The sequence below is a fragment of the Schistocerca serialis genome, chromosome 2 (genome assembly GCF_023864345.2).
Source record: "Schistocerca serialis cubense isolate TAMUIC-IGC-003099 chromosome 2, iqSchSeri2.2, whole genome shotgun sequence".
Classification (NCBI taxonomy): Eukaryota; Metazoa; Arthropoda; class Insecta; order Orthoptera; family Acrididae; genus Schistocerca; species Schistocerca serialis.
This window is the reverse complement of record NC_064639.1, coordinates 362,658,002-362,684,826: the sequence shown is the minus strand read 5'-3', so window position 1 is coordinate 362,684,826 and position 26,825 is coordinate 362,658,002.

Here is a 26,825-nt window from a genome sequence, read left to right as displayed (position 1 = left end):
CAGGGAAATTACGTTAAAAACTTCTCGCAGCGACTTACTGAAAAATGTCTACCAGGCATACCGCAGTAGCTGGCTGGCTTTTTGCAGATTCAACGCTCTTAAGGTATTGCTGCCATTGAAGTTACCCTCCACTTTCCGTCTATAACGAAATGTCACAGTGACCGACATAATATTCTATTCGTTCTTGTTATTTTCAATAAAATCCTTTTAGGTAAATGGCACTGTGTTGCTTTTATTATGAGTCCAGGCTTAGAACACTGTTGCAAGTGCCCGAAATGTCGGCCACATAGGGACTTTATAATTATATGGATATGGTGTCTGTTCTTTCGGACATATCCATTATAAGTATACAGTTCTGGCAACACCGGCCATGACCATCTTCTTCTGTGCGGATGCACACATATTTCCCGAACTCTTACGGGACTTGGTGAGAACGTCTTCCACGAGTAATGAGTATGTTAGGGTGGGACACTATCAATGTAGTGTCTGGACATATAAAGTGAGAATGTAGGTCTCGCGGGAGGCGTGCGCGAGATAGTCCCTGCATTCGCGCTATCCTCTGTGCCCTCGGTGACTCAGATGGATCTGCCCTCTGCAAAAAAAACTGGATAGAGCGTCTGCCATGTAAGCAGGAGATCCCGGGTTCGAGTCCCGGTCGGGGCACATACTTTTACCTGTCCCCGTTGATATATATCAACGGCCGTTAGCAGCTGAAGGTATTAATATAATTCTAATTTCGACATAAGGATTTGATCCGATCACATAAGAAGCAAATCCCGAGTTAGCGGCCTAGAAGGAAATTTTTCTTTAATTTCTGGACAGTATTTCTTGTATGATGGTATCTTGCACCGGATGATCATTCGATCGTCATGAATCTGGCCCTTCCTGCTATGGTTTGTGTGGCCTTCCTAAATGTAACATATTAATGTAATGCTAGGAATACATTAGCCGTCATATACTAATCGTGCAAACTTTAGAAGAATTCGACAGCATGACATCTCGTATTATCGACCAAATAGCGATGTAATCTTGAAACAACTTTTCGAATTTCTTCGTCTGATGATGAGTAGGAAATCTGTCGAGACAATGCTTCAAGACGGCGCTGTTATTCAAATGGTAACCCAGGGAGGTTTCACTCATATTTGTTTTTATTTTTCAAACCGTAAGGATATTAGTTCCTTATGGGAAGCTTAACGTCGGAAATGATGGTCACGCAGTAGATGAAGTTAAGGAATTCTGCTACCTAGGCACCAAAATAACCAAAGATAAACGGAGGAATGAGTACAACAACAGCAGACTAGCACTGCCAAGAAGGGCATTCCTGGACAAGAGAAGTCTACTAGTATCTAACATAGGTCCCAATTTGAAAAAGAAATTCCTCAGAATGTACTTAAATCGTTGCGCAATCTATAGATCCCGCCACGTTCGGGTGGAAAATGGCGTGAAGGGGGCGTATCACGTTTGCCGCGAGTACCGTTGAGACCGTCTTTCGCGGTAGAGGTAGTGTGTGAAGCAGTACGGACAGCGAGATCCGAAGGGCAACAAGCCGGCTGTTTGTTCTACAGTCCGTGTGACATCCAAGTCGTCTGGCTGAGCATCTTCTGGATGCGAGCGACCTGCACCGGAAACGGGAGTGGAGCGGTGGGCCGCCGTCATCCACACATTTTCTGGTAGCTCCAAGTTTGTCATCACACAGCGGCTTTGTTCGCTCTGTGAGCTATTTTTAGTTCATTGCTCTGGAGCCGAGATCGCATGTCATTCGTGAAGACTGATCTTGTTCTCCTATGTGAGCGTGACCCATGGTCAGCTTCCTGCGCGTGTTTGTGTTCTGCTACTTTATAGGATTCGGATCAGCCTTCTGTTTCGTTGTTCCCCGTTCCTGCGTCTAGCCAGGCAATTTGAGGAGTGTCGCTCGTATCAGAACATAACAGCTTCCATTTGGTGACTGTCATATTGTTGTTCCTGATGACATATTTTAAATTGTAGAGGTTTTGTAAGTTGCTGTAATCTTAAATGCATCATTATTTTGGACGTTCAAGGTTTTTTTTTTTTTTTGGCACGTCGCCAAGTCGCTTCCTCTAGTTATTTGAGCCGGGGCAAATATTTGCTTGTATTTTGGTGGGTTACACTTCCAAGCCAAACTTATGTTTACGTAGGTGAGTTTCATTAGCCAACCGTCCGCCCCCGGTAGCTGCGTGGTCAGTGCGACAGAATGTCAATCCTAAGGGCCCGGGTTCAATTCCCGGCTGGGTCGGAGATTTTCTCCGCTCAGGCACTGGGTGTTGTGTTGTCCTAATCATCATCATTTCATCCCTATCCCCGAGCAAGTCGCCGAAGTGGCGTCAAATCGAAAGACTTGCACCCGGCGAACGGTCTACCCGACGGGAGGCCCTAGTCACGCAACATTTACATTAGCCAACCGTTCGTGTCTTCCTTGTACCTATATTTTCCATACCGCGCGACGGTTAAGTTTTCAGTTTCCGCCTCGTGGCGTGATTTGAAGTTGAATGTCGGTTGGATGCTGAACTTCTTCACTATCAGGTGTAAGTGAGGCCTTGGCTACTTACCTTATTATCTTGTAGCAACTTTTCACAACTGTTCTCTCCGCAGTGCCAGAATGGAATCGGATGAGTTATGTTTTTACTCGTTTTACTTGTTATTACTTCTCTGTTCATCAGGCTATCATTGTCTGTTTGTGCCTTGGGGTGTACTCCCATTAGTTACTTACAAAGGAGTGTGGTGAGCAACGCATCAGACCTGCCACAAGTAATTTCGGGTCCATTCGTCCGGACTACATTGCCCGACGTGTGGTAGGTTTCATAAGTTCTCAACTGGCTCGATTTAAGGTTGCTGGGACATTAAGGACAATATTAAAAAAAGTATTAGCTGCCCTCCTCTAGTCATTCACAAGGAAATGGGTGAGGTTTTTGTACTGATTGGTCTAAAGAACTATTTTCCGAGACTCATGACTTACATAGCGTACATCGATTCCCAAAGGAGATTCAGTTTGGTTTGGATTTTAATCTGTATCATCTTATGTGGATGCTCATGTTATTCTTCTCGCCTACGTAAGAGTAGCGGAGGGGGGTTCGGATATATGTAGCAAAAATATCAATGAACCCAGTTTGAAACGCAGGGAACACTAAATAATTTCGTGTTTGTCAGGAGTATTGTCCAGACTAAGTGTGTTGCTTTGTAAGCCAAGAGGGATGTGATCACATCTGTCTATAACCTGATACAAAAGGTTGAGATGGTCACTAAGAACCCTATACAGGGCCAGACAGGGACTTGGGGAAACTGGAGAAACTGATAGTAGCTCATAATAAGTGAATACTTCGAGAGAGAAATCTTTCTGGCCAATAAGTGCAACACTGAGTTTACGAAAAGAGGGACATTTATGTAACACTTGTCAAAGTTTGTTAAATATTCTTTTAGAAAGACAAAGAATCAGCGCTGCCCAACCACTTGGATGGACATGGTCATAGAAAACTTTTCTGTGTGCAAGGGAAAGGGCCTCTTCGTTTGTGTTACATCACTTCTATGGTACACGAGACAAACATTGCCGCTATGACTTGTGGGATTCAGTTCAGTATCTGCTGACGTCGTTTCTTGCGTATGAAAATGACCATCAGATGGAGCCACTGCTTCTAGTCCTGGATTTGTAGACATGACTTGGCTGCTAACACAGTGCCTGCCGCCTGGGAATGCTGGCGGTAGTTGTGCAGTGCCACCTCTTACATTAACCGTCTGCCCTCGCAATGATTGGTACAAAAATGGCTCTGAGCACTATGGGACTTAACAGCTGTGTTCATCAGTCCCCCTAGAACGTAGAACTACTTAAAACTAACTAACCTAAGGACATCACACACACCCATGCCCGAGGCAGGATTCGAATCTGCGACCGTAGCAGCCGCACGGTTCCGGACTGCGCGCCTAGAACCGCGAGACCACCGGGGCCGGCGATTGGTACACGAAATACGCTACAGAACACCTGCAATGTCCTGTTTGCCTCGTAGTAAGAATTACAAAAATCTAGGATTGCTGTCCCTGATGAATGTGATTAATATAATAGGCACATTATTGTTTACAATTTCATACAAGGCAACTCTAACTAGTTAATAAAGAAAATAAACTTCCCGGATGAGTCGGTTGTAGCTGATATTGTGTAAAGAATACGGTCAAAGACAACCTTGCGGATAGGGCAACCACAGCTGTGAATAATCATCTTGGGTATTATTAAACCGCTTCAGCTGCGTCTAGTATGTATGACGCAGCGCGCAGCCGCGTCCCCTGCTCTCGACTGCATATAGACCGGGGAAGCGGACCCATCCACCATATTGGAAGCCGGTTGTTTTATTCCATGAATGTTTTATTCCATGAATGTTCTATTCCGTGAATGGCATACCGCCTTTTAGCGGTGTTCTGTTCTGACGGGCAAAGAATGTTGGCTACAAAGTTTCGAATTTTCTTGCACTAGTGTTTTAGTTATATGTACAAATATTTTCATACTCTCAGGTAAAAGTTTTCAATAGCTTTATTTTTTAAACAGAAATTTAAAATCTTAAAATAATCTTAGAAAATTTATCGCATCAGTGGATGTCTCAGGATTGTTGGTCTTTCTGGATTTATTTCAATGCCACGAAACCGGCAGTGATCTAAAAAATAAAGAACTAAAAACAGCTGAAGTGGTTTATTCATACCGAAAATAAAAACCACCTAAATCACTTAATATACATTACCGAAGAAAAAAACGTGAAACACCCAGAAAGAGAGCAGGAAATGAAATCGAGCTTCACGGGTTGAGAAGATATGTGACGTAAGTTCAGTGACTAAAAAATTGGATCAAATTTACGAACAACTTGACAGTATGAGCCCTCTTATCAATATTACGTTGCACCCCCTTCTGGCCTGGACGCACCCACTGATTCGGTTGTTGGGAAGGCTGTCGTAAAGCCTTTTATCTTTTCCTGAGGAAAGCTGGCTGACAACTTTTGTAATTGGCTCTTTTATAATAGATCCTGCCACCAGTATGGGTTTCACGTCCAACTGGTCCAACACATGTTCCATAGATGACGGGGTTCGGATCTTGCCTAGCCATGCGAGAACATCATCACCACTCAGACAATTCACAGAGATGTGCCCTATGTATGGATGAGCACTATCCTGTTGAAAAATGGGATCAGCCGACTGTCACACGAGAGGCAACAGATGACGTTGCATGAAGTCCAGTGTCTACCGTTGTACTCTCAGAGTTCCCTCAGTCACTAACATCTTTGATCTATGGCTCCGCCCAACATGACGCCAGTATTGACACCGCTGTGCCTCTTCAAAATACTGGAACCTCTCCTCAGGTCGCCCTCGTACTCGCCGTAGATACGTCGTGCTTGGTAGTGGAGAAATTAGTTCGTCGCTGAAAACATTGCGACGCCATTCTTCAGCAATATATGCTTCCCTGTCAGTACCATTCACAACGAAAAAGTTTTTGATATGGTATTAAGGGCAGCCTACACACGGGACGGCAATTCCCTAGGCCGGCAGCTGTTACCTGAAACGAATGGGCGTAATGATACAGAACGTTGCAGGGAGGCCATTAGCTGTTCTCGGGTGGCAGGCACAGATGTCAACGTGTTACGATGTGCTTGGTACACACTATTGTGATCGTTTCTTGCGGTGATTTGCCTTTGTCGGTCGAAATATTGACGATGAGTATGCCTGCCATCACGTTGCCATTTAGTGCATCAGGCTGCTGTGACATAGAAAAACCCAACAAATCGTGATACTGTACAACTCGATCAGCCAGTCCAATAGAGACCTACAATGAGGCCGCTTTCAAAGTCTGTCACGTGGAGATAACGCTGTCTCATTGGAGCATATCTGGATCTTTCACAGTGATCACTCCTTAGCTGACGCTATTCAAGCGTCTTATATACCTTATCATACCTGGTAACAAAACAAAACTAAACGCGAACAACTCTATTGCACTCTCATGTCCGATCTACTGGTCACGGAGAATTTCAAATCATTTACATATCTGCCGATGGTGTGTACACGCACGAAGTTACGTTGACATCCGACCGTTTCGTCTGGGTGCTTCACTTTTTCTGTTAGGCAGTGTGCATGGCAGTTTATTTATAACAACGTTTCCAGTAATGTCATTATTAAATCAAAACTTAGTGTCAATCAGAACGTGAACGTCCAAGCGGAGAGTGAACTGTGAACTCAGCAGATATTAAGAGACTTAAACGGTTTTATTCATATAATCGTATGTGCTTAAAACAAAACATGTTATGCAAATAAGACGATATTACAAAAATATCTCGCTGACAACTGGACTGATTTCAACCAAACTTGTTAGACATACCCCTTACGATCACAGTTCAGGAGATATTACGTTGTATACACTCAGATGCATGCAAATCTGCCGCATTGTACACGGTATTTAAATTTATTACTTCTTTTCCATTAAATCAATTAGCAACACATCTTGCATTCAGTGTTTACATATGCCGCTGATGTACTCACTGAATTATATTTTTTATGACACACAGATCAGGAGATAGGACATGACAAATACTGACACGTGTGAAAAACTGTGACATCAAGAATGAAAATTTAATACAGTTATTCTTTACTACTAACACACTGCTACAGTAGAGTCAACGTAAGGAACTCCTCGATACACAGCATCGCTTTCGACAGCATTCAACTGGGAAGCGCAGACGGCTGTAGGTAAAAAGGTTAGCTGTCTATTGCTCTTATTTGGATAATGTAGCTATACATTCGTACAGGAAGCATATTTCTTTGTACGACAGTTTCATAATTTCGAAGGTGTTTCCAGGAATATAAGGAAATGAGATTTTTATCGACATTTCACTACAAACATACAGGGTGACAATTATTGAACTGTATCAAAAAAACGTAAATTAGTTACAAACAGCGGCATGCGCACACTTTATCCATTATTGGCGATGATGTGGCCGAGACGAACAGTGAAATTCTGCATGACCCGCCGAAGTGTCGGAACATCGATGCTGTCGGCAACCTCCTGAATGGCTGTTCTCAGCTCAGCAATAGTTTTGAGGTTCTTGCTGTGCATTGTCTTCAATATAGACCCACAAAAAGGAGTCACATGTGTTTAGAATATATGGCGGCCAATCGAGGCCCGTAATTCGGTCCCCAGAGTGCTCCTCCAGGACATCAAACACTCTCCTGCTTCGATTGGGTCGAGGTCCGTCTTGCGCAAACCATGTCTGGTTGAAATCAGGGTCACTTTGGATAATGGGGATGAAATCATCTTCAGAAACCCCCAAGTACCGTTCGGTACCCACTGTGCCATCAAGTAATATCGCTCCGATAATTCTGTGACTGGTCATCGCACACCATAGAGCCACTCGTTGAGAGTGAAGAGACTTCTCGATCGCAAAATGCGGATTCTCACTCCCGCAAATGCACCAATTTTGCTTCTTGACGAACCCATCCAAATGTAAGTAGGATTCGTCGCGAAACCAAACCCTGCATGTGCATACTAATTCCCACTATAACCCGCGGCCAACCGTGCAGCTAAAACGTCCTAACGCAAACCGTTCGGCTGTTATGATGACTCTATTTCATATCGTTCAATGATTGTCACCCTGTACTTAATTTTTTTGTTTTAGTTTGTAATAGAAATTTGGCCAAAAGAATACCCGTGCAGTGCCGGGTTTCCCAGCTAGTGTACTATATTTATAATAATGCAACTGGTTTGTACAAACCCTTCCCTGTGCACTGTTACATGGCTTTATGCTTAATTACAGACTTACTATTTTATCAGTTGATTTGTTTTCACCACCACACCCGCTGTTTACGTCCTTCTTCGTTGCTGAGCGATGTATCACTTTTAGTTCTGACGCCGTAACTCTTCCTTTCCTATATCTTTACTACTTTTTATCTATATAAATGATGAACTATTGGTCTCACCGTTTAACAACTTTTTAATAACTGTGGAAGTATTACAGGCATCGGGTCCAACCTAATGTGTCACCCGCCTATACGTTTTACATGAACCTTTCAAGACTCGATCGATCTGTTTACAAAGAGAAAGCAGAATATCTCTTCCTTTGACGTTGTCCAACAACGACCTAGGAAGCTCCCAGGCTCTTCCATGGCTCGCGGTAGTTTGCAGCATTCGTTTTATTCCTTGCCCACTTGCCGCTACGTCGAACTTTCGTGGTGATCTTTGGGCAATTTCTTCCACGTTATCTGTAACATAAATAAACTTTCTTCCCACAGTATTTTTGAAAACCCAAAAAAACAAACTTAAAGAACATCATAACAATAATAACTGTTCTTACAATTATTCGTATAAGTCTTGGTCGATTTAATGAGGGGTGGGACAGGCCTAAGCCTTGTGACACCACACTTGACGCACTGATGGGCTTTTGTCCTTCAATTAATAAATGTGATCAGTATTAATCGCCTACACAATGTGGAAACTAACTAAATAAATTGTTCCAAGTTAACTCTCCTCCCAAAGGAATTCGTGATTTGTGTAGTTCAGTCTACATACCGACAGTGTTCCTTTACAAAAAACAAAAACAAAAAAAAACAGAAAACTGAATAGTTAAAGAAGAACAGAAAAGATTGGCATACATCAGACTGAGAGGCATCCCCTGGATGTGCCCAGTGACCTGGACATAATCTGTGAGCTGGATTCCAGGCGGTCGGAGCTTCGCTTTCTTGACGGTTCTTTCCGCGACCCGTGAGGAGACGAGGCAAGGCAAGGCAAGGCAAGGAAGGCAGGCACGGCAAGGCGGGGCGAGGCGAGACGAGCGGCCGAGATAATGGCCGCCGTGCCTCGGAGGAGCTGATGGGCTTTTACTGCCGCCTTATTCAGCGGCCCAGGCGGAGACACAGGGAGACAATGGCCCGAGAAATAACGCTGAGGCGAGGCGGTGCCGCGGCGTGGCCCGCTCTGGCCATTGTCCAGCACAGAGATCGCCGCAACCAGGTCAGCAGCCGGCGGCAGCGCCAGCTGATTCATCCTGCCGCCGATCTGCCGAGATGTACATATACCATCTGTGGATATGTAAATCATTAGAGTTGCAGTTCTCTGTAACAAGCAGAACAGCAACTAGTGTGCATCAGAGGTGTTAGTGTTTACTGTTGTTACCAGGACTGATTTGGTATACCGGAAGTCCCAGAAACATTGCGAATATGGACTGGAAAACAAATTTTTTAGGCTTCCAGGAGTAATGTAAACTGTAGATGGAAACTTGTGTCTGAAACTGACACCCAGCGAGGCAATAGAGCACATCATTCATAGGAGACGAGGCCTTTCTATGGAGCAGCTATCTACATTTTTTCCAATGGCGATCGTGGCAATCAGTCACGAACACTGAATAACAAACAATATTGCAAGAAGTCCTGCATACGGCCCTTCAGCGTAGGAAGTCACATTTGCTGCCGAAGGGGTGGCCTAGCGGCAGCCGCCGGCGCCGGCGCCTATAGCTCTGCACAGCATCGTTGGATGCCGTTTCTGGACGAGGGTTCCTATCCTCGATTTGTTCGTCAGGACACCCTTTACAACCAACCGAACTTTGTGGCAACATTTCTGGGACACCCTATGTACAGAGTGTGAACAGTACGAGAGGTTAAGTGAATGACACAGAGATGCCACATACTCGGGTGAGATAGTGTTATCAACACCTGATAGAATTGCAAAAGGCCCTGCCTGTGGTCCTCCATTTGGGTGGGTAGTCGAATGATGCAGTATCCACATTTACGGGGAATTTGAATGTGACATTGAGCTGACGTTGAAATTCAAGGCCGGCCGGTGTGGCCGAGCGGTTCTAGGCGCTTCAGTCTGGACGCGCGCGACCGCTACGGTCGCAGGTTCGAATCCTGCTTCGGGCATGGATGTGTGTGATGTCCTTAGGTTAGTTAGGTTTAAGTAGTTCTAGGTTCTAGGGAACTGATGACCACAGATGTTAAGTCCCATAGTGCTCAGAGCCATTTGAACCATTTTTTTTTTTGAAATTCAAGGAAATGTGGAGGCAGACATACTCATCGTGATAATTCCAGTCGACCACGTCTGACCACCACGAGGGGCGATCGCCGCATTGTACACCAAGACTATAGTATCCACATCACTTCTGCGCCTGTCGTTTGGGGCCAAGTGGCGGACTCCCTGCAACGTTTTGTGTCATCCAGCACCACTGGGCAGAGACTGGCAGCTGCTGGACTGGGGAATTATTCCCCTATGTGTCTTATGTGTAGGCTTGTGTCAACACAACGCAAACACCTGTGTTTGGGGTGGTGCCATGACTGGGATGTATGGCCTGATGGTGTATGGCATCGGAATGTGTCAGAAATGAATCGTGGTTCTGCACCAGACGACCTGGCGAGAGGTCCCAATCTTCCAATGTTTTGCAGAAACACAGCAGCATTTTTCCTGGCGTTATGGTCTGGTGCGCAATGGAGTGCGACTTCAGGTCACAGCTGGTAGCGACCTGGGTAACTCTGATAGCACAATGGAGTGTCACGGGTGAAAAGTGGTTTTACACTTCGTCGTCAGCATAGTTAACTATTAGGTGAAGGATTGGAGCACAAAAAAAAAAAAAAAAAAAAAAACAACAACAACAACATAATACTGTTTGAAGACATTTCGGGATTGCAGCCGGTCGTCGTTAACTTCATTCCACGATATTTCAACTGGAAGCCTGCCAGTTATCTTCAAGTGAGCCATCGAAGACTGACGAAGACGTTCTTCGCTCCGCCTTATATAGCGTGCTGATAGTATTGCCGTGCATGCGTCAGAGGCGCGGTAACTGAGCGACCACACCGCTCGGAGGCAGTGCTCTCGCTGGTGGAACTACAAGATGAGCTTTCTTTGGCGTTGCCGCTCGCCGCAGTTATCGGAGTATTCTGGAGTTAATCTCGGAGATGACGGGATTCCACGCATTATCCAGCTGCTAGCAGTTGTCACATTTCATTAGATTTTCCTCGAAGCGGTATTTCAACGGATTCCTTGCAGTTACACCAGCGAAGGCTCTACCGCCGGGCGGTGTGGTGTTTCTGTCACCGTGACTCGCATGACCCGCAATACTACTGTATTAGCACGCTATATAAGGCGGACCGGAGAACGTCTTCGGCAGTCTTCGATGGATCTCCTGAAGATGGCCGGGAGGTGTGTAGTTAAATTATCGTGGAGTGAAGTTAACGGCGATCGGCTGCAATCCCGAAATCTCTTCGAACATTTAATTCGCCGGGGAAGTATTAAATTTCACAAGAAATAATATTTCAAATACTGTTCACAATTTAATAACAGATTTCAATAAACATTTGTTTTAAACGATTAGTTCATGTATCACTCCTAATAACAGCGTTTAAATCTTCATTGCAAAGCTTTAAAAAAATCAGATTTTCAACAAGAATCTTTTGATAGTCGCTATCGGTGACCGTCTAAAATCTGGAGAGCCCAGTCACCATAACGGTATCACCCAACATGGCAACAGGAATGGATGGAAAGGCAGTTACAATCCAATGACTACAACAGACTAAAACCTAAAATTACATTTCAAATGTAAACAGAGCGCAAACAAATTCAGTTTAGGACCAAAGCAAAAACCCCTTAAAACCTTAGACCAAAGCATAGTAGAAAGATGAGATAAATTTTAAATAAAAGTTTTCTTTTGAATACTAAGGTTGACTGAGCATAAACAGTCAAAAATAATGTAAACCTTGAAACATTCGGTGTCTTTAAGAAAATTCTAATACGCTTTCACAAGGCCTCATGTTTGAACGGAACCGATAATAAGAAATGTATTAAAATTAATTAAAATACCTGCTTGAGGTTTAATAACTACGAAATTCAGGACGGCAACGGCTAGTTATGCAGTAAAACTTAGATATATATTGGATAAACAACAATTAAATAAGAAAGTACAGTATAACAGTCCTTTAGCGGCAACTGCAAATTGTGAATTAAACTACTTAATGAAATGGGTGTTCAACCCGCAGCCCAATGCCCTAAAGTGGCTTCAAAATGTGATTCAGACTGCGCAGCAGCTTTAAAACGTAAGAAACACTTAAAATTTTGTAGGCTACTAAGTCTCCTGACCAGTTTGCCATATATGAGGTAGGTACATAATACTTCCTGGCAGATTAAAACTGTGTGCCGGACCGAGACTCGAGCTCGGGACCTTTGCCTTTCGTGGGCAAGTGTTTTACCATCAGAGCTACGCAAGCACGACTCACGATCCGTCTTCACTGCTTCAGTTCTGCCAGTACCACGTCTCCTACCTTCCAAACCTCACAGAAACTCTTCTGCGAACCTTGCAGAACTAGCACTCCTGGAAGAAAGGATATTGCGGAGACATTGCTTAGCCACAGCCTGGGGGATGTTTTCAGAATGAGATTTTCACTCTGCAGCGGAGTGAAAATAAACTGTTTTTTGCGTTGTCTTATTAAGCACAATGAAACCCGAAAACAAACACTAAGAACGTTTGTTTAGAAGTTTGGTCTCAGTTCACATTCAAAAGTTAATTATAAAATACCAAACACGCAAAGCCTTCCCTTCATTTCACTTTGCATTCCCTGAAACTCCCCACTTCTGCCTCACACAAATATGAGTGGAATCAATCACTATTATTGTACTGAATACAGTCACGTTTGAAGCTGCAAAACATGGATAAAATTAAATTAAAATCACTATTTAAATTTGAAGGGCGCTGCAGTCATGGACTGTGCGGTTGGCCCCGGCGGAGGTTCGAGTCCTCCCTCGGGCATGGGTGTATGTGTTTGTCCTTAGGATAATTCAGGTTAAATAGTGTGTAAGATTAGGGACTGATGACCTTAGCAGTTAAGTCCCATAAGATTTCACACACCAAATTTGAAGGATCTGCTATACTGCAGTTGAACAACCTGGTACTGCAGGTTTTACAGTGACTCCAAACTTGAGTCACACGCATAGTAACTACAGCATCACGTGACACAACAAAATTACTCCCTAAATCATATGTAACCTTGATAAATAGCCAGGTTAATTAATTCACGTACATTTGCGGTACAGGCGGTTGACATAAAAGTGCTTGAAACCCAGAGCAAGGTTTTGCAGTGATACGACCGCACGGTACAGCCCGATAACCATGCAGGTGACTTGTTATACGATCGCGGTCCTGGCTTGACGCTCTTGCACACTGTATTGCTGCTCACTTCCTGGTGCCTGGCCGAGCCGTCACTCCATGGCTGTCCCTGACTGTCCGAACGCTGTCCAAACACCACTTGCGCTCTCCGCGCACACCCTCTAACTCTCCCAGCGCGACTCTCAGTCGAAGATAAAAACTTCCGTCGGAAAGCAAGACAGGTAGAAGGCCACACGGCTCAGCGGACGTCCTGCGTCCTTATGTTTTTCTTCTCATGTGAAAGTATCGTGGTGCCAATTTTCAACAGGACAACGCTTGTCCACACGTCTGCTTGGTGCTGAGGTAATCCCATGACCATCAAGATCTCTGGACCTGCCCCCGACAGAACATGTGTGGCATCAGCTCGGACGTTCACTCTGTCCCAGTGCCAGTCTCCAGGATATCACGGACCAGTTACAACATGTGGACAAGCTTGACTCAGGAGAAGGTACAACGGCTTTATAACACCCTTCCCAACCAAATCAGTGCATGCTTTCAGGCCAGAGGACTCGTAATGCTAGCTCTGTAAATTTGACTCAATTTTATAGTCACTGAAATGCAATCACACGTTCACTCGATCTGTCGAATTTCATTTCATTCTCCTCCTCTTCTGGGTACTTAATATTTTGTCGGGCAGTGTAGAAATAAGAACAGAACTGTGGATGAACACCGAAGTGTATACCAGCGAAATCCTAATTCATATTGAAATGTGGGTCGCAAGGATAGGTTGGACGCCAATATCTAGTGAGACTATTACTGATCCCCGTTGTGAAATAATATGGGTGAAGTTAAGCTTTAAAGGTTGGGCAGACATGGTAATCGGATGCTGCTACAGACCACCTGCATCAGAAGTTGCAATGCTAGAGCGCTTAAGAGAGAACGACCAGCATATCACGTTAGCTAATGATGATGTTATAATGGGGGGGGGGGGGGGGACTTTAATTTTAAGATCTGCAGAAGGTCGATGAGTAGGTTATTGAACTTGTAACAAAAATAATGTATTGCGCGTAAACAGATGAGGCATTTATAACATCCACGATATATATATATATATATATATATATATATATATATATATATATATATATATATATATATATTCTTACGAGTGGAATATGAACGTGTGGAAAATTACGTAACTCAATAATATTCATTCAATTATGTAATTATTTCTTAAAAAGATGATAATTATGTAAAACAGAGACAATATTTGTCTCACATTCTTTGTTAATCTATGTCATTCTTTTCTTTTGTTCTGTACCCTTTTGTCGTCTTCTTCTGATGTACGTCACCGACGCAAGACGCGAATCGATTTGAGGTCTGTTGATGGAAAGCATTTAACGTAAAATTATTGTACTTTTATGTTCATTTGCTGGTAAAAAACAAATAGAGCCAAATGCATTAAAATTATTTATGATTAATTATTGAAAAATCACTCCCTCTTTTAATTATAATTTTGTATTAATTGTTTTATCATAGCTGCAAGAAGCGATTACATAGCAACTTCGTCTGTATTTCTGGTCGAAATATCAAGGGTGTGTGTTACACTATTTTGCAAAACAGTATTAATAATTTTTTTGGTGGCATCAATTTAAATGATTAATTCTTTATTGAGCAAAGGAAAATCTTAATTAAAAGGGAAATCCTCTATCTTTTGTTGGCCGCAATCTTAACTTTTATCTCAGCGACAAATTTAAATTACTTGAAACTGCTAACAATATTCCGATGTGTAAGAAATAAATATGCACCGGTGGTACTGAACTCTATTTATAAAAGAAAAAATTAATCGAATCAGACTGGATTTTCTACGAACAGTGCTGATGGTATTTATTGTTTGACAAAATTTCATTGCTGGTGTATGAGGCCAAAATTAAACTACGGACGAATCACGGAGAAAAATATTTCTGGTAGCATACGTCAGTGTTGTGTGCGGGTGGTGTTCTGTGGTCCCCCTTTCATGATCAATTTGCTAAGAATAATTAAATCTATCGAAGACAAGAATTATAAAACCTCTGATGTACGATCTGTAATTTTAGTGATATGAACACAACCTACAGTCAACATTATTACACTACGTCAGGTGGAATTCTTGTGCAATTGGAACAAAATAATTATCCGGGAGAAGTTGTAGTATGAATAATGCATTATACATGTGTATAATATCGTCAGTATCATTTACAAAATCAAATCACTGCAACTGCTAAATAACAGAGTGTATTCAAACCGCAGAATACCATAGAGTATCATATCATCCATATTCATTGCATTTTTCCAAGTTGATGATATGCAAAACCGCCACACATTCTACTACTGTTTTATTAAACTATTGACGAAAAGTCAATGGAAACAGTAACGATCCTAACTTACCTAGAAGTAACCATGCGGAATGACATACAATGAAATGGTCGTGTAAACATTACAGGAAAGGAAAATGCTAGGCTGAGATTCCTCGGAAGGATCTTAAGACAATGTGCTCATCCACGAACGAAATGGATTTCAGTACATTCCTCCGTCGATTGTCCGTAAGTAGGCTGGCTTAAAGGCTGCGAAAGAGATGAATTGAGAGCGGCACTTTTTGTCACGGTATCCTTTAGTGGGCGCGAGAGCGATACGGATATGCTCAAAAAACTTCAGGAACAGTCGCTAGAAAAGAAGCGTTGTGCGTCACGGACAGGTTTACTGTTGATTCCGAGGGCGTTCCCAGAAGAGTAGGACAACGTATCACTTCCACCCACGTATGTCTTGGAAAATTACCAGAACAATAAAATAGGTAAGATTGTACCTCATACGAAGATTTACCGATAACCTTTCTTCCCACGCGTCTTTCGCAAATGTACCTGGAAATAAGGAACAGATAGAGGTATCAGAAGTAGCCTCCGTCACACGCGTTCGGTTTCATAAAATTATTTACAACAGCCTTCACAGCAGTTTTCTATAGATGATGTCAAATAACTGTAGGTAACAGTATAAACTGACTGGCTATGACCTTTATTTGATGCCGCAATACGAATATTGCCAACTAGGCTAATTTAAATAATTTTACGATATCGAAACTGGTAGTAAATAGAGAACTGTTTTATGAGCAGCTCTTGGCGAGTTTGAAATATTTTTCTAACGCAGAATGCAATAAAATTCAAAGCCAAGGTATCCTACTCCGTCTTATTGAGAGACTTGTCAATTTTCTGGTGTATTATATAGCCTACAACCTCACTACTGTTGCAACCAACTATTAAGCCAACGCTGTCACCTTATAGAAGATTGGACGATTTCTTATGCCCATCGCAAGGGACTGCCTCTGTTCTGATATGTTAGTAGCGTTCTATGTAATACCTGTGGTTTTATTTTCTCTCTTTCTTTCATTCTTTCTTTCATAGAGAGTTGCTGTTAGCTGAATTGTTCATTTCAGATGATCTGATGGTTCCGAGCACTATGGGACTTAGAACTGCTTAAACCTAACTAACCTAAGGACATCACACACATCCGTGCCCGAGGCAGGATTCGAACCAGCGACTGTAGCGGTCGCGCGGTTCCAGACTGAAGCGCCTAGAACCGCTCGGCCACAACGGCCGGTTTGTTCATTTCAATTCCGCATATGTCAGCCCCGACATATATTTTATTTATTACCAGTGCTTCGAACAGAGTGTCAGTGTGGTTACAAGGAACAATCATTTTGTGGAAGCTTTCGAGCTTTGTATCGGTAGGTATGAAGTTGATACTATTGTAATATTATTATGAACACTCATGCAATCAAAATTCAGTATCAAAGTCAATATCATGTACATGTAATTGTGAAACAGGAAAAGAAAACAACTATCTGTCATGATATTCATCAATACTCTTTGTAAAAAGAAACTTAAAGTTCTTAATTTTACAGCCACTGAGCTATAACGCAATGCATCTAGATAGACATAAGGAAATGAAATAAATAAACTTCAGACACTGAGAAGTTACATGGTTTTACTTTACTTACTAGAAAAACAAGTTAAATGACTCACTAAATTTGCAGTAACAGTACGTTGCTGACAGTTTAACAATAGAAGCAGGCCACTCTTAGACCTGGATTCGTGGCCTAATTTTATTAGTAAAGAAATCATACATCCTCCTGAGGTACGTGGGCCCACAACGTAAATAGACCCCGATATCCTGAAAAGTGGTAATGGGGTACTCAACGACGTCATGCAGGAGTCCTTCCTGTGTAGTCCAGCAATGTAGCGTGTTTATGAGCGCTGTCCTGTTGTAAAATGTAAAGGGGTACTGTCGGTCATTGGAGAATAACAGGTGAGTAAGGAGCATGTCTGTAACTACTCCCGTGTAGTCAGAGTTTTATGATTGGCTAACAGAGGTGTCCAGATGGTTGACCACATCATGATAAGTGCAACACCAAAATGACTCGCCAAAATATTCGTAGGCTTAGTCTATTCCCTTGAGCGCCACCATACTCGCAGACGATGGCCATCCATTTTCTTGCAGAAGCGAGGTTCATCGCCGGAAATGGCGCAATGCTACTGGCGAGCAGTCCTTGCTTAACAGCTACGGCACCTCTCAGCATTCTGGATTCTGCCACTCTCCATCAAGTCGCTTGGGATGACACTGGCTGTTTACGGGATCCTATTACTTGTATCCAGGTCGCAGGTGCGTATATGTAAGGGTTGCAATCCTCCCTTGTTGTGATCAGCTTTGTTCGACCAGAACTTTGGGGACTCGTGTGGTTTCCGTCGAATATCGGGCCACTAGCGCATTCAAATGACTACCCCACATGGACGGATATAGCACAGTGCAGTTAGCCAACCACAGTCGCAGTGATGCCGCTTTCAGACTCTGCAGTGTGCTGGTGCTCACTAACGATCTGATGGAGTGCACAAGCATTGTCTGCCCTGCCAGTCGTCATAATATGTTTGTGAGGTGACTACACTTCCACAATCTGGTGGCCTTTGTATCCTATATAGCTCATTTGCAACTGTAAGCATTTCGTTAGCTGCTGAAGGTACATACGCGTACTGATTTGCGTCCACATTGGACCATTCCCTCCAGTTATTACCTTTCTTGCCATAATATGAAATTATGTTTAATGTACCAAAACGTATCCCAGTGCTAGATTACCAGATTTTAAATTTGGAAAACAAATGAGTGACAGTTCTTGTTCAAAATGTTCAAATGTGTGTGAAATCTCATGGGACTTAACTGCTAAGGTCATCAGTCCCTAAGCTTACACACTACTGAACGTAAATTATCCTAAGGACAAACACACACACACACACACACACACACACACACACACACACACACACACACATGCCCGAGGGAGGACTCGAAACTCCGCCAGGATCAGCCGCACAGTCCATGACTGCAGCGCCTTAGACCGCTCGGCTAATCCCACGCGGCGACAGTTCTTGGTTATTCGTGAATGGCGACGAGACTGATGAACCGAAATTTCCAATAAAAGAAGAAGTGTCACATTACGCTCTAGTGAAGTAATGAAACGCAGCCTGAGAACAGATTTAACATCTCAATGCGGAAATCCTAGTTGTGCTGCAGGAATGCGACTGTATGGACTGCGCAGACTACCTCATACATCGACTGCTGGACTGAAAATGTTCAAACAAGAATCGTTTCAGCGGTCCCTAGACGTGATTACAAATAACGCAATGCATTCTGTTCTTTACTTGTTCTATGAAACTGGTAAAATCGACAGACTACATTACAATTCAGTAAACAGTGTATAATAGCTACACTCCTGGAAATGGAAAAAAGAACACATTGACACCGGTGTGTCAGACCCACCATACTTGCTCCGGACACTGCGAGAGGGCTGTACAAGCAATGATCACACGCACGGCACAGCGGACACACCAGGAACCGCGGTGTTGGCCGTCGAATGGCGCTAGCTGCGCAGCATTTGTGCACCGCCGCCGTCAGTGTCAGCCAGCCAGCTCCATCGCAGTCTTTAACACTGGTAGCATGCCGCGACAGCGTGGACGTGAACCGTATGTGCAGTTGACGGACTTTGAGCGAGGGCGTATAGTGGGCATGCGGGAGGCCGGGTGGACGTACCGCCGAATTGCTCAACACGTGGGGCGTGAGGTCTCCACAGTACATCGATGTTGTCGCCAGTGGTCGGCGGAAGGTGCACGTGCCCGTCGACCTGGGACGGACCGCAGCGACGCACGGATGCACGCCAAGACCGTAGGATCCTACGCAGTGCCGTAGGGGACCGCACCGCCACTTCCCAGCAAATTAGGGACACTGTTGCTCCTGGGGTATCGGCGAGGACCATTCGCAACCGTCTCCATGAAGCTGGGCTACGGTCCCGCACACCGTTAGGCCGTCTTCCGCTCACGCCCCAACATCGTGCAGCCCGCCTCCAGTGGTGTCGCAACAGGCGTGAATGGAGGGACGAATGGAGACGTGTCGTCTTCAGCGATGAGAGTCGCTTCTGCCTTGGTGCCAATGATGGTCGTATGCGTGTTTGGCGCCGTGCAGGTGAGCGCCACAATCAGGACTGCATACGACCGAGGCACACAGGGCCAACACCCGGTATCATGGTGTGGGGAGCGATCTCCTACACTGGCCGTACACCACTGGTAATCGTCGAGGGGACACTGAATAGTGCACGGTACATCCAAACCGTCATCGAACCCATCGTTCTACCATTCCTAGACCGGCAAGGGAACTTGCTGTTCCAACAGGACAATGCACTTCCGCATGTATCCCGTGCCACCCAACGTGATCTAGAAGGTGTAAGTCAACTACCCTGGCCAGCAAGATCTCCGGATCTGTCCCCCATTGAGCATGTTTGGGACTGGATGAAGCGTCGTCTCACGCGGTCTGCACGTCCAGCACGAACGCTGGTCCAACTGAGGCGCCAGGTGGAAATGGCATGGCAAGCCGTTCCACAGGACTACATCCAGCATCTCTACGATCGTCTCCATGGGAGAATAGCAGCGTGCATTGCTTCGAAAGGTGGATATACACTGTACTAGTGCCGACATTGTGCATGCTCTGTTGCCTGTGTCTATGTGCCTGTGGTTCTGTCTGTGTGATCATGTGATGTATCTGACCCCAGGAATGTTTCAATAAAGTTTCCCCTTCCTGGGACAATGAATTCACGTTGTTCTTATTTCAATTTCCAGGAGTGTATTTCAGCGAATTTTCAATTAATCTTCCCTGGCATATTTTGTGATGGATTTTGTCTAGCTGTTTGTGCAGGAGCATTTTATCACATTCGTGAGTGTTGTTGATGTAATCCCCATCATATTGTTCACACGGTGAGTAAGATTTCAGTTTCACGAAGATATGTGTGGTACCCCGAAAAACTGTTCGTTTTTGAAGATAGGGGCAAAAAACTTCATGCTTATACAATGCGTCGTTTACTTCCAATAAAGAACGGAACTAATGACGGAATTTTGTACAATCACGGTTGTGTTATTAAAGAACAGCCTTAAAATTAATACACATACGAGAATTAATACAAACCCGTATTAATAACGTTATCGAGTGACTCCATTCACTGAATTTTTCGGGGACAATAGACAACAGCAAAAGCTGGTCCGATCTCTAAGTTCCCTGCAAGATTTTCGGGAGGTTTTGCCCTGGGTGTAATGCCGGAAATTATAATTATTTTCATTCATACAAAACTGTGGATCAGTCTGCACCATTACCACCGCACACACTATCTGCCTGAAAAGAGCCGAGACTGTATAATTAGCCTCCTCTTCCCTCTTGGAGCAGAGCGAAACTTGGCAGTAAGTCACCTTCGTAAAGTTAATCAGCGTTTAATACCTTTTTTATGTATTGTTAAGGTCTTTTACGCAGATGTAAGACCTAAGCATATTGTCTGTCGGGTTTTGTCTCGAGATCTTGCGCCGACGTTTGTTTAACGATTTTTCTGATGTTTTGCCATCACCAGTGGCGGCCAGTGCCAAAGATTCAGTCTGCATTGCTGATGACACCGTAAATCTTTGACAATTCCAGCCACTCGTGATGGGGAAACTTCTGAAAAATCATCAGACAGACTTCAGCCCAAGATCCCGAGACGAAGGCCAACACCAAATGCATCAACCCCAAGTGGCCAGTAAAACCTAAACAACTTTTTATTAACACCTGCTCTTCAGTTATGTATATAATACAATGCTATAAGTTAAATTATACTACGTCACGACGTATAAAAGCTTTGCCTTGCAGTTTCAGGTAATAAACAACTACTGTCTTCCAAAGACAATATGTAACAACATATGAGTCTCATTCCTATGTAAGGAGTACTTTCTACAAGTAATGTGCATGCTGCTTCTGTCTTTCTTGGTTCCAAAGTTGCAAGTGCTGGTACTTCTATATGGTCTTCACTAGTTGAATAATAATCTTCATATTCTGTTTACGGTAGATGATGACTAACGATGGTTTGGAAAACTTATAATCAGAAGATATAGTTCGAAGTTAAAGTTTCGACAGCTTCAATTTCTGTCACCATCACAGCATATTGAACGGTAGAGTCATTTTCAATGCTTGGTTACGCCGTTTTCTAAGGCAATAATCAATTAAAAGGGTTTAGTAAAATTTAGGAATAACCTTGTCTCATAATGTCACCATAGGTCCTCTCGAATAACAGTGAGGCGACCAGCGGCCTGAATCGTCATGAACAACGCCACAGGATCATGTTCTAAAATACTGTACGAAAACGTCTGTGTATGAGCCTATGTCACTGGCGCAGAGGTTGATGTAAAGTATTGTTTATTTTATTTTTGACAATATCACTTGTTTATGCTACAAGCATAACCGGTTTCGGCATTTAAGGGCTATCTCCATACGCTATGGGTACCATTTGATGAACAAGTGTTCGTGCGTTGACAACTGTGTTGCCGCCCATATCATTTGAAGATGGTCTCTGACAGCCGAAACCGCTTATGATTGTACCATTAAAACGATTGTCTCAAAAATAAGTAATAATACTTTACAATAAGTCAGTCACCGACTCCGCAAACTGACTGTCATCTTTTCGAGAAACAGAGTTTGATGGTCAGCTAGTATATTCTTTGGAGTCAAATATCGGCCTCCATCACTAGATCGCAATCCTCCGATTCAAGCAGTGCTATGCTATCGTGCCGCAGGAAGCTCAGCGGGCGAAGATTCTATTTATGCGTATTGTTTAGCAGAAATAATGAAAGAATTTGTGTTTAATTCTTCAAGGTGAATGGTATGCCATTATTGATTTGGTTGTTAACAGATACAGAGCGTTAGGCATAATACCGAGTTACGTTTAGGACGAAAAAGCGTTTACTCGTGATGGAGCGCATTGTACTCCGCAAGAGTTACTGTGTGGTGCACAATGTCTTCATTAGGGATCAGAGGGCCCCACTTTTTTGAAAATGACCTTGGTAATTATGTAACAGTGACTTCGCAGAGATACGCAGACATGTTGGGAAACTTTTTTCCTCCACAACTTGCACACTACGAAGTGAACGATGAGACGTTTCTCCAGAAGTCCAGAAGGACGGAGCAACCTCCCAAATTGCTCGAGTAAACATCAATACTATCAATCGTTTGTTTGCAAATCACGTGGTCTCCCGAAATGGGGATATTGCATGGCCCTCTCGTTCACCCGGCCTCACCACAAATAACTTTTTCTTGTGGGATTATCTGAAAAGCAAAGTTTATCAAGATAATCCTCCTCGAACAATTGAAGCCCTGAAAGAGCGGATCCGACAGGAAGTTGTTCAAATCCCACCGGCAATGCTACGCACTGTGATGAGTCAATTCAAGGTTCGGCTGGATAAATATTTGCGTCTAAACGGACGCCTTCTTACCGGAGTTATCTTCAAAAAATAACCGATATTTTACTATTGCAGAAATTGATTTTTCATCTATTTTCAGATTATGAAATAAAAATTTTGTAACAAAATGTTTTTGCCGGCCGGAGTGGCCGTGTGGTTCTAGGCGGTACAGTCTGGAGCCGAGCGACCGCTACGGTCGCAGGTTCGAATCCTGCCTCGGTCATGGATGTGTGTGATGTCCTTAGGTTAGTTAGGTTTAGTTAGTTCTAAGTTCTAGGCGACTGATGACCTCAGAAATTAAGTCGCATAGTGCTCAGAGCCATTTGAACCATTTAACAAAATGTTTTTACTTAACAGCCTTTTAAAAATCGCTCTTAATTTTGCCTCACCCTGTAGTTGGGGAAATAGACGTTCCAGGCGGGAGCTTCCATATTTTCGAAAACCGACACACGACACCATTTCAAACTCAATTGACTATAACTTAATTAACTTAACAACATTTCCCTCCGTTGCTTACATCCCAAAGCTAGTTTCCACTGTAGAGGATTATTGAGATAAGCGCAGAAGTAGTATCTGGTAATTACATCATTGGAGTGTAATGTGACTTTGCTTTGCTTTGCTTTGCCTGAGCCTCAAGTATACAGAGGTAGCAGTTATGTGAAGCAATTTTTCGAGAAACGAATATGCAGTAATAAGTAATGACAAGTTAAATTGAAAATATTATAGCTCAGAAAAAAGAAAAGTCTTCTTGCACGGAAGTGCTTCGTAACTACAGAAGTGACATGACCACAGTAAACTCGAGATGGGGTCCCATTAGCGCGCTTGCTTCAGGCTCACGCAAGGATGATTAGTAGGTGTCACGGTCATTAGTGTTTGGCAATTTACATTTTCGGGCGGACCATACCTGTCGGCACTCGGCTTCTTGAAGCCTCTCAGTGAGGATTACAGAGATGGATTTGTTGTTTGATTTCCCATCCAGCGAGGTTTTACGACTGGTCTCCTCTACTTATGCGTGAGTCATCTTCTGTGTGAGAAGTGGAAAGTTTTCAGAATGCCAAAGGCTCTTTCGTGTCCTCGAGCGTACCCGCAGAAAGCTTTCAACGACTATGCGTGATGAACCTTATGAAGAACACTTATCCACTAAAATGTAACATATATTAAAAACGCAAAAATTGTCTCATCTATAGACAAAGGTATTTTATTTTTCTATTGTGCGCTAAAACTGCGAAAATTAACTGTTTTAAAAAATGAAAATAAACGCGAACTTTATACAAAGACGTTATGATGTCAGCGTGTAATAGAAATATTTGTAAATAAAGAGGTCACATTACATGCAAGGTGGCCAGAAACTGTCTGAAAAGCTTGTAAGGCTATTTCAGGGTACGTTGTGGTGACGAATAACTGCTAAGAAAGAAATTCGGTGTCGGTCGGGGTGGCCGTGCGGTTCTAGGCGCTACAGTCTGTAGTCGAGAGACCGCTACGGTCGCAGGTTCGAATCCTGCCTCGGGCATGGATGCGTGTGATGTCCTTAGGTTAGTCAGGTTTAATTAGTTCTAGGCGACTGATGACCTCAGAAGTTAAGTCGCATGGTGCTCAGAGCCATTTGAACCATTTTGAACCAAAGAAATTCGGTACACCTTTTCCGTGTTAGCTAGAAATGAATTTGGTAATCAGGCAGTTGCGCGCCCAAATTCAAGCGACACGCCAAAGATGGTTTCGCCAAACGTGTACTTCGTTTGGTTTCATAAAACACAAAAGAGCGATACAGAAATTAGACAAGAGTAGAACCCCAGCCAAATGCTGAACAGTCTAGTGCGCTGCTATTTATGCAACGGGTTCCCAAATCGTGTTTCGCGGAACATGCTGTTCCGCAGGAAGTGAAGGAGTGTTCTGCGAAAAACTGTTATTAAACAGGGCACTTTCCGAAGTTTTTCTTATTTGTTTAAAACTTTATTATAAGCTCTGTGCTGGCAGCTGTTATTTGAATCTGAAGTAATCTATGCATAAAACACGTTTTCTCATTTAAAAAAACCTGTATTACTTGTATTATATATTCAAATTAAACAAAGTGTTCCATCAAAGTACCAGTCTACTCAAGTGCTTCGTCGGGTGGAAAGTTTTGGAAATCCTGAACTACGCTGTGAAAAGGACTGACTCTAATTGTTCTGGTGGGCCGCTTGAACCGGTGCGCATAACGACCTGACTGGCTAATTTCAGTGCTCATTAACTGGGGAAAAAGGTCAACGTATCGAATTTTTTTCTAAACACTTATTTCTCAGCAAACAATACTATTACAAGCTTTCCAGACTTTTTCTGACCACCCTGTATGCTATAAAAGAGCTTGTTTTTGGTTGAAATTACCCTGTGAAATTTCTCTGCAAATTACTGCGAAGTACATACAGTTATCAGCAATAGAATTAGAAATAGTAGATGTGTTGGAAAGGAAGAACCTCCATTGCCATAGTGAATTGAGTAAGTTTTTGGATGTGCCACCTGACCGACATATCATTACTCCTTCAATCAGCCTTCGGCGTGAAATTTGAACGCATTGTGGTCAGGGAATGTGATTCAGCGCATTTGATTGCAGCCATATTGTGGTGCATGGTGCATGTGATATTCCACTTCAAGGGTCAAGTAGCTACATGGTATTGGCGCACTTTATCACAACCAGACCGTGGTGCCTGATGCATGTTGCATTCCACTTCCAGTGTCGTCCAGCTGCATGGTATTGGAGCTTTGATCTGGGCCACATCGTCAGTGCATGACACGTGTGGCATTCCACTTCATCGGTCGTGCAGCCACTGCGCTTTTTATGAGGCACAATGTCAGAGTTGTGCCACGAGTGTCTCGATTCTGAGACATCTTCTGAGGCCAACAACGTATTGACGACTGGAGTTATCACCACTTATGTCGGATCCTGAGTGCGGATAGGTATCCCACGGCACCTCAAGTCACATATCAATCCAGTGATGTACAGCATTAGTGAGTAGCCATTCCAACCGGACCAACTTCCTCAATACAGTGTACAGAAACCATTGCCTGCGCGTGTTGCAGCATACGTCAGCATACGCTGGTGGAATATTACGGATACCAGGATAAACACTTGACATGATTCATCACAACATACGGGCAGGTGGTGGAACTATTCTTATTTTGGCAATGTGTAAGGGGCACTCAAAAAGTTTTGGTTCCAAGATCGTACCGCCCAGAATGAGGAAAAATCGAATTGAGCATTGTGACAGTCATCCCACCGATGCACCAGATTGAAGACAACCGTTTAGTAAAACACCGTATTCTGCTGCGTAAAGAAATTCGTTACTGTGCACATCCTCACCGGACAGGAATCGTCAGCCTTTCAAGGCTTTTTTTAAGGGACGAAGGCATGATAATCGTTGGGGGAAGATTATGACAATAGGACGCGTGCTCAGTTGTCTCCCACTTTCTTCTTTTTTGAGTCATCAGTCTTCTGACTAGTTTGATACGGTTCGCTACGAATTCCTCTCCTGTCCCAACTTTTTCATCCCGGTTTAGCACTTACAACCTACGTTCTCAATTATTTACTGAATGTATTCCAGTTTCTGTCTTCCTCTACAGTTTTTGCCCTCTACAGCTCCCTCTAGTACCATGGAAGTTATTCCCTCAAGTCTTAACAGATGTCCTATCAGCCTGTCCCTTCTCCTTGACAGTGTTTTTCACATATTCTTTTCCTCTCTGATTCTACGCAGAACCTCCTCATTTCTTATATTATAAGTATACCTAATTTTTAAAATTTATCTGTAGCACCGCATATCAAACGCTGCGATTCTTTTCTGTTCCGGTTTTCCCACAGTCCATGTTTCACTACCATACAGTGCTGTGCTCCATACGTACATTCTCAGAAATTTCTTCCTTAAATTAAGGG